The sequence below is a fragment of the Ostrinia furnacalis genome, unplaced genomic scaffold (genome assembly GCF_004193835.3).
Source record: "Ostrinia furnacalis isolate ACB-3 unplaced genomic scaffold, ASM419383v2 OfSCF7554, whole genome shotgun sequence".
Classification (NCBI taxonomy): domain Eukaryota; kingdom Metazoa; phylum Arthropoda; class Insecta; order Lepidoptera; family Crambidae; genus Ostrinia; species Ostrinia furnacalis.
Genome location: NW_021137793.1, coordinates 585,794 through 597,287, shown reverse-complemented (window position 1 = coordinate 597,287; position 11,494 = coordinate 585,794).

The following is an 11,494-nucleotide window of genomic DNA, read 5'->3' as shown; positions in this document are numbered from 1 at the left end:
AAAAGTGTTCTGTGAAGAGATTTCATGTGTGTTCTATCTTATGCTAATGATTCTGCCTTTGCCAGTTTGCTTACGGAATCAATTTATTATTCAGTGCTATGAGTGGCAAATATAGGCCCACAATGCTACGCTAGCAGCGGATGCAGTTAGACTAAGCAGCAGTCACAAAGGGAATGCCTAACCCAAGGTAATCACGTGGCTAAACAGCGCGTGTGTCAACAGGCGCGCGCGCGGCCCTCCAACTGTCGCGCTGCACGTTTGCACACGCTGCGCACACACTTCTGGCTAGGGCTGCCAATTGTTTATTTTTCAGCAGCTGTTGCCAAGTACGGCTATTCGTCGTTTCAGTCACATGACGTCCACTAGTGGACAAAGTCCTCCCCCTGTCACATGGCTATTATTTTTCAATATTAAGGACTTATTATACAACAATTAATAATTAGTCCTTTGAAGTAACCTATCTACCGGTACTAAATCTTTGGAATTTTTCATATTCGCAGCTTAAGATTGGACATATTTTAACATCAATCAATTTGATAAATAAGTACTAATGGATTTATTCAATTCAATAATAGCTTTCAGAAAAATGTCAGCTTATAGCATCGAAATTACCACTTAAGCATTTGTTCGTCTGTTTGAACGAAACCTCCCCTGAATGGCAACCCTGTAACCCTGTTTTCTGTCAGGTAACTTATAATTGGCACTGGATATGCCTGCCTATTGTTGTTGTATAGTCTTATCTGAATAAGGCTCTACTTGTACGCGAATGTATAAATTATGATATGTGTTTTTATGACCGTATAATTATAATTTATTTTATTATCGCTAACTATCCACTACTGCAATGAAACAATTCAATGAAATAAAACTACCTTTCGAAACTATCGACCAATTAGCCGACTATAGTTTTACGAACTCTTGCCACATTTTGCGGGAATTAGTTCTGAAAACGATTTTATCGACATCCATTCAATACACTGAATACCCTTGAACTACGGCGGATGTTCGTTTAGCTAACTGGGTTACGCTATGACTTCACTGGGTCATTTAAATGAACAAGGACCCTATTAAGTTTAATAGTAGTCGCCATTGGGTCGAGTCTATTAAATCATTGCAGTGGCGAGGCAGTTAATGTCGAGGGGAGGTCAAAGATCGAAAGTCTGTTTCACAGACGTCTCTATTAACGATTTGTTAATAAGACCTATTTTTCAATAACACCATTTTAATACTTTAGTTAGAGCAACTAAAATTTTTAACTCGTTTGGTAGATTGCTAGCGTAACTTACATTATGACTTAGTATTGACTAAAGATATTTTAGGATGATGATGATGATTAGAAGCGGCTCACTAAATCAGAAGGAATCGATTGATTTCAGTCGAGTTCCGTCTACGGCTTTTATAAATTCATTGCATTTGTTATGAGAGATACACGGCACCTGATTATCCACCTGGACAGCTGATTCCCAGACATTATTACGGCTCAGCAGTAGACGTTTGTTTTCATTCCAGCCGTAGGTCGTGACAGGTTTTAGAAAGGAAGCGGGACGCGGGGCCGTCGTGTGCAGGTGATAAATCGCATACAGTTGTCACTTTTTACTAACGAGACGTGTGCCTTGCGCCTTGCAAACACGACCGAGGCGTGTAACGTTAAGCCAACTCAAGAAATAAAGTTTTCAGTTTTTCAATTGCAGTTGCAACAGTTTTTTGCATTGTTATATTTCGATAGTGAAATAATTGTGATCTAAAAATCATCTGACAGTAAAACTTATCGTTTTTACCCGAGTGCACCAGAAGGAGGATTATTGATACGACGATTTATTGACGTACATCTGTGTGTTACTGTGAAAATAATCGCATCTGATTTATGTAGTTTTCTTAATTTAAATATGTTTTAATATTTAAATGTTATCCTGAACCTTGTTACTTGTTTGAATAGTGTAATTACTAATTGGTATTACCGTTCTATTCATAAATAAATATCATGATAACAAAATTATTCTAAATTTGACAAAGTTATTCTCAGAGGCACTGTTTCAAAAAAATTATGTTGTTGTTGTAGCGACTTATTTAGACCAATTAACAAACTGTAAGCTAGCCTGTATTGAGCTTCTCGCTATTGTTCATTCATCTATGAAACCAACCATAGGTTCTGAAAAGATTTTAATGATTTTTGTTTAGTAACAAAAAAGATGCAGAAAATTAAATTGTTAAGTTGACACACTTTTACATGTGTGACACTAGCGACGATTGTTACGCCGCCTCACCGCTTTTTTGTCACATTTATGTACGAAATATCTTCACGCTGTGCCTCTGGAGGTAGCAAGTCATTCTTATTTATTCACGGATTTCCATATTACGCGACTTGTCTTGATAAGGGGCATTTGGAAGGCGCAGAATAGTTTATGTAAGTTCTTTTAAGAAATTTCAATTTCGTACAAAATTTTATGTAGAAATCATTCTAGAAATTATTGCTTTATAATGCTTACAGATCATTATCCGCTCCGCTGGTAATTCTATTAAGGTAAAAAAGTTTAGTAATGCAGAATAATATAAATGAAATAAATTATGAAATTTTTAAACACGTTATTTATAAACAAAAATCTGCTATAACAATTCACGGCAAACAACAGGAACATTCACCGCGCGAGCACTTTTTTTGTGAAGTCGGCGGACGGCGGGGGATAGTTGGAATGTTTTCGTCCGATTTTGGGAATAGAGATTTTTCAGCGCGGTTCAGTAGCGCCGCCGTGTCGTACGACTGCACCGATGACAATAAATATCGGGGGCGGCGAGGCGTGTAATCGAATAGGCTCCGTCTGCGAGCTTTACAATCAGCGCTGGCTGTCGCACGCATACGCAGCGCTCCCTCCACACCCGCGCCCGCTATGTAACCCGGTGACGTTGGATTACATCATTGTAATATGTTGTAATAATTACTTAGTTCTGTTTAAGGTTAAAATGTCTGCATTATTAGTTTTATCGTATTTAATCGCATGTCAAACTGAAAGAAAGAAAAGTAGGCATGAAATTACTTAAATGACAATCTCTACGATTAAATACAAATAGGCAGGTAGAGTAACTGGTAGAGTATATCTTATGGCATAAAGTTCTCCTTATATTGTAATTTACATGACTAAAAGGATAAAAATAAGCCAAAACAGTAACAACAAGCTTTTAACGACAAAAATCTGTACGATCAGTAGAAATTTTGAAAACGTTTCATCATTATTTCCCCCGGCGAGACCGAGACGATGAATAATTAAAACCAACGACCATTATTCGGGACACATTAAGAATGTATCCCAATAATACATTTTAAACATTCGCACGCGGAGCGGGAGTAATTTGCGGCCGAGTCCCCCCGCCGACGCGTGTTCGATTAGAGTACAAGTAATTCCGGAAAGGAAATTGAAATCTTAAAGCAATGCCCCTCGGAATTTATATCCCACCGTGTTGGATGAAAAACAAACTTGGGCGACCTCCGAACGGGTAATAACAAACGCAAGCGCGCTTTGTGCTCACAGGAGACGATAGAAAACCTTTTTTTGTAAGTCGTGTATGTGTTTACGGAGATTTCTTTATTAGAACAATAGAAAGATTGTAGGTAACACTGTTACTGTACTTTACTCTACTTGATCACATAGAGCATGTGCCTAGTTTTCATTGTACATTTTATAATTGTATTGTTTATAAGTAACTACCTAAGTTAAACTGGTTGGAAAACTATCATAAATAGACATAATAATTTACAAAAGGTAAGGTAGGTAACAATGGAAGCTGTTACTCGTATAATCGATTATGCTTACTCAACTATTTAAATGCTTGAAGCTTTATAGACCTTTGAGTCCAAGTTCTAAGTAAAAGGTAAAAATCCTTGGTGAAAATCAAGAAAATCTTCTGCAACGTTTGAGATCCTTAGAGGTTTCTCAGCAGATTATCTATAACGCCTCTGAGCCGAGCAACGAGCAACACATTTGCATGCGTGTATCCCACACGCAGCTTAGTGGCACACTAATTATCACTTCTAATTCCAGAGATCCATTCAGCGGTGATATTTTACGGCGCATTCACAAACGAGAGTAATCGGTGTACCTACCATGAGTTTACGTTAGGTGTGCTCGCTAGCGAAAACGTCAAAAATCTCTATGAAGATTTTGTTTCTTGAAAGTAGCCGCTAGGGGCGCTGCAGAATATGTCATACAATTAATGACATTTTTTTACGCAGTCGCTAGCGAACACACCTAACGTGAACTCATGGTAGGCACACGGGTGTAGAGTAATGAACACGAGCCGGGCCCAGAGGTTTAATTTTCCTCTTCCGCGCTGTCCCGCCGGCCGGCCGCGCTCATTATTGGAGCGACAATACCTTCGCGGCGTCATTTGCACAGCGCCTCGTGCAGGGGTGGTGAACCTATGGTTCGTGAAGCGAAGGTGCCGTACAAAAGTATAACCACAAAGTAAGTATTTGAGATTGATACCCCTAAATAATGTGACTTTCGTTGTGTTTTACGAATCCTGAAATCAAATCGAATTATCGCCTGGAACACAAAAAAATATAAAAATTCTCTATTTCTATGCAGCACAAATTGCATAAAAGACGCTCCTGAAACTTTAAAGCATCTAGGTACCTATCCAAAGCGCAACATTGAACTAAGTGTGTTGCATAATAAAGGTCTAGTGTCGATTTGTAAAAAATGAATAGTATCGATTTATCCAAAGCCTGTAACTCCCCCGGGGCTGCGGGTGTTTATGTCCCATAAAAAAACTTTTTACAACTTCATCTGTTCATCTATCCGTAGTAGGTAAGCACACCTACAATACTTAGTATCATACTACTAATGACAGAGTAAAGTAGTGACTGATTGAAAACTTAAGTTCATTTATATTTTTAATAAGATGTCAGAGTGATTGATCGAAGATATATGAAATTATTTGTAGGAAAATGTTTAATGCTGAATTAAAAATAAAAATATCTAAAAGGTTTAACAACCCTGGCGTAATGTTAGCGCCTCCCCGAGACGTCACATCGACGACTAAACAAAAGCGAAAATGCATCGCAACTGTACTAATAGCAACGCGGAATATTCCATTGAAATAATAGTAATGAGTGGAATTTTTTTGCAAATACTTCATCATTGCACATTTTTCAGATTCAAAGTGAATAGAATGTTAGATGAATTAAAAGCTTTGGTGGTTTAAATTTTGTTATTAAAAACTTGGGGCAGTTTTAAAAAAAAATCATTTTTCCTCCTAATTTTGAGAAGTGATTGTTGGAAAAATTAAAGTTAACTGCTACAATGGCGCCCAAAGTAAAATAAATACACAATGAGCACCTAAGAAGCCGCCTCCTTGCTATTCGGCACTACGCGCGGTCCCGATATCGGGTACAATAATGTCTAGTGGCTCAATTGGACTGTAACGTTAGTCTCATGAATGAATCATTGCAACTATGTCCCCAGACCCCGCGGTCGTATTCGATTAGCACGAATAATTCGGAAAGGGAAATTGAAAAGCTAAGCGATGCCCTGAGGACTTGCTCTTTCTGTTATTTGCAGCCGCCAGCTGCGGTGCGCGCGCGCTGAATACGCAACTAACCGGTAGAGCCAAAGCACACGATGCGTGGCGGCGGTGGTGCGACGTCGGAGCGGTGTCGGCCGTCGGCGGCGGAAATCTGTGGAGGGCACACGAGCAGTGCGGCGCCACGACACGTGATACAGCGAAATCTTTGTGATGCGGCGCCGCAACGCATCGTGTGCTTTGGCTCGTAGGCACTCCGTCACATTTGAGATTGTTATGCCGCTGTTGTTTTGATTGGCAGCGCTCCCCTTTTCACCTACGCGAAAATGGCCGTGAAATAATAAGGAAAACCACTGTGCAGGAAAAGTGGAGAGCTTTAATAATGATTTATTTGGTGCTTTTCTTGTGTGGTTTGGTAGGTACCTACTTAAGGAAATCATTTATTTATAGATATATTTTTTTAATTATATACAATAAATTTGCTAAATGACAACTGTTAATTAGTTAAGATATCTGCAATTCCTCATACTGTAAACAATGTACAATTAACTAAGACACTTACACTTAATATAATGTAAGATGAGTACAGTAACCGAATTAACAGTATTCAAAACAGTAATCCGCTTTGGCGAAACTGTCCTTGTTTGTGGCTAATGAAAGATATCGGTCAGCACATTATTTGCTCTGTCTTCGCGGCTGCAAACAGTAAGTAGTGGACGGGTCGGTTCGGTAATCCCGCGTTAATTAGCCGTTGGTTCAGCGCTTTGGGGACACACGGGCTATAGTTGGTCGAGCTTGCTTGAGGCAGTATTTACCTTTATTGGATAGTCAGCTTATGTTTCATGTTATTGAACGTATATCCTTTTTGATTTTAATTGATTAAAACTGCAGTTGAAAGTTTTATCAGAAAGATAATAGTAAAAAACTAAAAATGTATCTTCAACTTCGCACCTTTCAAAGCACTTCCCAACCAGTTGCCTGTAACATTTAGCAACGGAGAGGCGGTTTGATGACTTATCAAAACTTATTACTTAATTTTAGGTTTCATTATTTGTATTTCTGTTGGTTTTCCTAATAAAATCAAATAAAAATAAATAAAATTATTAGTATAACCAGCAGTTCACATCACGTATAAATAATGATTTATTTCATTTATTAACAAAAGTAGTACTTTTATAGTAGAGTTTATAGTCTTCAAAAGTAAAACTTTCCCACAAAATGCGCACTTAAAGATTGCTCGGGCATTTATCGCCCCCTGTTGTCCACTAAAGGGTTAACGTGTGCGGCATACAACCAGCTTTTATCACGTTGTTCTGTCTGCCGCCGGATTGTACCGCGAATTCATAATTACAGACAAAATATCTGATCGAGTTTTGTTGTAGCTACACTGTGTTGGCTGGGTTAGCTAATGCAGAAATCATTTCAGTATTTCATGTAGCTTGTGAAAATGAAATATTTAAATAAAATAATATAATTTGATAAGTTTACGGTACGATAGGTACAGTATAGCTGTATGATTTTAAATGTTTATTATGTTACAGTGAATATAAGGGAGAGTCCGGTAATTTGGACCAGTTTTTTTCAATCCCATTTTACACATAGTTTTCTTTTGTTTTTGCTAATGTTCATGGTATATACTAAAAGATAAATTATTCAACTTACTATTTCATAGGTATTAATCAACATGATTGTTGTATATTTAGCACAAATCAACAAAATGCGAGTTCAGAGCATCGGTCCAATTTAGCCAACCGGTTCGATAATTTGTACCACAGGGTTACTAAATTGGATTTCAATAAATTTCAAGCCTATAAAAAAACTATGGCAAAATATTATACGATACATTCTTCACAAATTAGGTAACGAAAAGGAACAGTAGTTAATAACATAGACAATCGATATTGTTTTACACGTTATCACGATTTTGAGTAAAAGTTTTGTAATTCCAATTATCGTAACGCACACTTGTACCTAATCTACTTTGCCAGTCTTTTGCTTTCATTTATTGTTAGTCAAACATAACTACGCTATTATAACTTCAAAATATGATTAACTAAAAAAAAATTCAAGACCCTTTGGTAAAGTTCCATACAACTTGATGTGGTACAATTTAGCCGACTAGGTGATAGTGCTTTTAAAAAATCGGTAAAAAATAAAGCTTATAAATACCGAAAAATGTTTCAAATAATTGTAATCCACACTAATTTACGCTTCTAAATAATATATTAGAAACACCCTGTGATTAAATTTAACAAAATTACAAACTAAACATGCATTTTCAAAAGTTACTTGAAAACAATGAAAAAATACTTTAAAAAAAACACAAGTGTTAGTTGTCACGGCAAAAATCATATGGCCGATATTAATTGAATTTAGTTGTGTATCGCTGAGTGTTGCAATTACAGACATTCAATAAATACTTTACGAAATATGAGGGTGGTACAATTTACCCGGCGGTACAATATACCGAACTCTCCCCTAATATGATGCATGATTAATTTATCTAATTATTCTTATTACTAATCAATAGAAAATCACATCATTCCATCTAAACTTTAAGGGTCTGATTTTTATTACCTTGAACAAACCCTTTCGAATTTCCGAAATTGAGTAAGCAATTAGAGAAGCGATAGTGCGTTTTTCCAAATACTTCCTGTAATTAGTTCCTGGGTTACCGTGTCGGAATTAACTTTGAAATAATTAACAAGCAATCTCCCGAGTATATTACACGGGCGATCTCACCGGCGAGTCGCTAATCCGACCCTAATTAGTGGCCAGAAGACTATTGGACTTGAAACGGCAAGCCAATGCAATTACTACGACAAAGGATTTATTCTGTAAATGTATTTGTTAGAACTAATTTGCCAATAATCCTTTCAAAGATCTTTTAGAAATGGATTAAATAATAAAAGATTTTCGCACCGAAATTAAAACAGGATTACGGAGCCTTATAAAAGAACCATTATTACAAGAATCAGGACCGAGGTCTGGCTAACGATTCGCGACACAATATGATACGAAGTAAAGTCATCTTCGAGATGAAAGAAACACATCGAAATTCTTAAGGGGAAATATTACTTTGCAATCGCGAAATTCTTTCCAGAAACAACTCGCGGGGAGGTAACGTTCATTTCGACAAAAGACGAGCAATATTCCGTGCACAAAGGAAAGCACCCGATATATTCAATGCAGTGACACAAGAAACGCCGCACAAAGCGGTAACAAAGCTCATATTGAGAGTTACAACGTCGTGTAAACGCCGATCCTTGACGGGCGCGGCCTTCGTTCTATGCCCAGCTCTATAATCTTATTATTCGATTTTCAATCGAAAAGAGACCATTGGAATCGATTTGTAGGCCTATTAATTAGTAATATTATTTAAATGTTTTCTGGTAATGTTCTCACTTTCTAATTTGGATTGATACTCAAAACTAGATTTATACCATAGAGCCAGATATAAATACTCAGACCAATCACAGACTTGTATCTATTCTTGAGTGCAGACTCATAATAATAGAGTCATTTTATAATTTGTATGGTAATGTGAAATATTTGATAGATATTTGTTTGACTTCATTGGTCTGATTAAATACATCTTTAAAGCATAATCAGGAGTTTGCATAACAAATTGAAATACCTTACTTAATGTCTGTTTAAAATATTATTAATTAAAAATGTATGTAAATAATTAAAATCGTATCAAAAAATCAAATCAAAAAATATTTATTATTATATAGTTTTAAACTGATGCCTGTTTGACTATTGGATTAATTCCTGTGCATTAGATTTGTTTAGTCCTGACCATAATTGTGTTTTTGACAAATTGAATTTCATACTGCTGGGGTATAATAGCACTATTTGAAATGCCGAGTGTGTGCACAATATTCTATGGTTTGCGGCGCGTGTTTGCGTGTCGCTAAAACATAATTATCGATGGCCGCAACCTTTATTGGCACAAAATCGTGATACTTGTCAAGCACACAGTGCAAAATAAATATGCTCTGGAGAGCTTTTCAACCAATTATAAAACATGGAATTTAATTGATTTAGAAATTAACTTTCAGAATGCAAAATAAATGTTGCCTGGCCAGTTTGTGTTAGTATATTATTATATTTTTTAAGTATTAGTAAGTTTCTCTACCATAAAAGTTTTATCATTTACTTTCTTTGACTTTTTATCAACAGTTTACTTTTGATGATTTTTATTATCTGTCAATACTCTTTTCTTATAATAATTAGAGATAACATTGAAGTTTTGGAAAATGCTTAAAAATAACTTTTCGTAAATAAAAAATATTTTTACAATGTGTCTTCATTCAAGTTTTTTTTGAACTTGATATTTAATTATCTACAGTAGAAATAGCTTAGTGGTAAGAATGTTACCTACGTGTGAGGGTTTTAAATTGTAAGATTATCTTAGGGATAGACTCAAAATTTCATGAATAAGCTTCACCTGTTTCCTCAAAATTTATATTCTGATAAATCCCTGACGCTAATCAGTTCAACATCAGACTAGTTCAGGAGTTTGTGAAATAATTCAGGAGATGTACGCATGCGTCTGTCCTACGCGCCACCCCTAAGCCTTACGACCGCCTCCCTCGAGGAACCTTACCTCAAATTTGAACCCTCACATCTTAAAAATACGAGCCTCTCGATATACAGTTCGTCACTTTACGAAAATTTTGAGGTCCTCGTCATCCTCAGTTGTAAATCCGTCATTATGTTCGCGTAGGAAGAATTAGATTTTCGTAACGTATTCTCAGAATTCTCACTCCGTCTCACGTAGCTGAATCTGTATGGGATTTAAAGAAAATAGGACTTAATATCTATAGGCATATGGTTGATATTTGCTGGTGTATGGCGTGTCGTACAGGACGATTCAGGAGCAAAGAGTAAAGTTCGCAGTCGGTTCCGAGCCTCGCTGGCAGGCGAACGTCTCTGGTGCTCCGGGCGCGACGCGCGGTTCAACTTATTTCGTAGCAACTCTCGTAGCGTTGTAGTCGTTTCCGTAGAAACTTTGTAGTGCCAGTTTTATGAATTGTGTTGAATACACAATGTAGCTAATGTAGGTTACTGTTGAAGTCTTAATTAAATATAAAACAAAATGAAAACTATTTGGTATGTGGTTTATTTAAAAGTAAAGTAAAATAGCATTCTTATTAAAATTAAAACGTAAGTATACAAGACATTTTTTTATTATTTTTAAATAAAAGGCTTTTAACGTCCATGTGCCTAAGTGTTTTAATGAATTTGATAGAAGCAGTTATACAACTGACATATTTTTAATAACAAGAGCCACTTGTGATAAATTCAGGCTTGTTGGCAAATGAAATTAAATTGTGTTGCTCAATCTTGTAAATAAATAAGAGCGAATGTAAATCGTAGTTAGCGTGGGCGAGTGGCGCGGCTGCAGGGCGACGGCGATCCCGGCATATTTGCCGTTTCGCCGGCATTCCCCAGTTAATTAAAGCCCATTTGTACACTGTCTTGCAAAATATAATTTATGAAATGAGAAAACATTGCTAAATATTTGACTGAAATAATTCAAGTCCACTGCTCGTGATTTGTTATTCGAATTTTCTTTTGTAAACGAAGACGTCTTTCTTGAGAATTGTTATTAAAATTCCATACATTTCTTGTCCCTTAAGATTTATTGTTGAGATGGATTTAGTATAAAATATTAACGTGGCCTGTTCGAACATTGATAAACAACTGGCACCTCTCCACCTCCTTGTCGATGGCAAATAAGCCCGCCTCGATCCAAGCTCCGCCTACCGAAAGTAAATATATTCTTATGTAAACACTCTTATGTACTTGCCGGTACACAAACCTTTTTGCCCTTGTTAGATACAAGTAACATACATCTAATGGTTGCTAAGGTGTCTATGTATTTATATAAATATATAAAATAACAAGGCCTTATAACATACTTTAATGTCTTCACACGAGCCACGTATGTCGAATAGACCGACAAAAG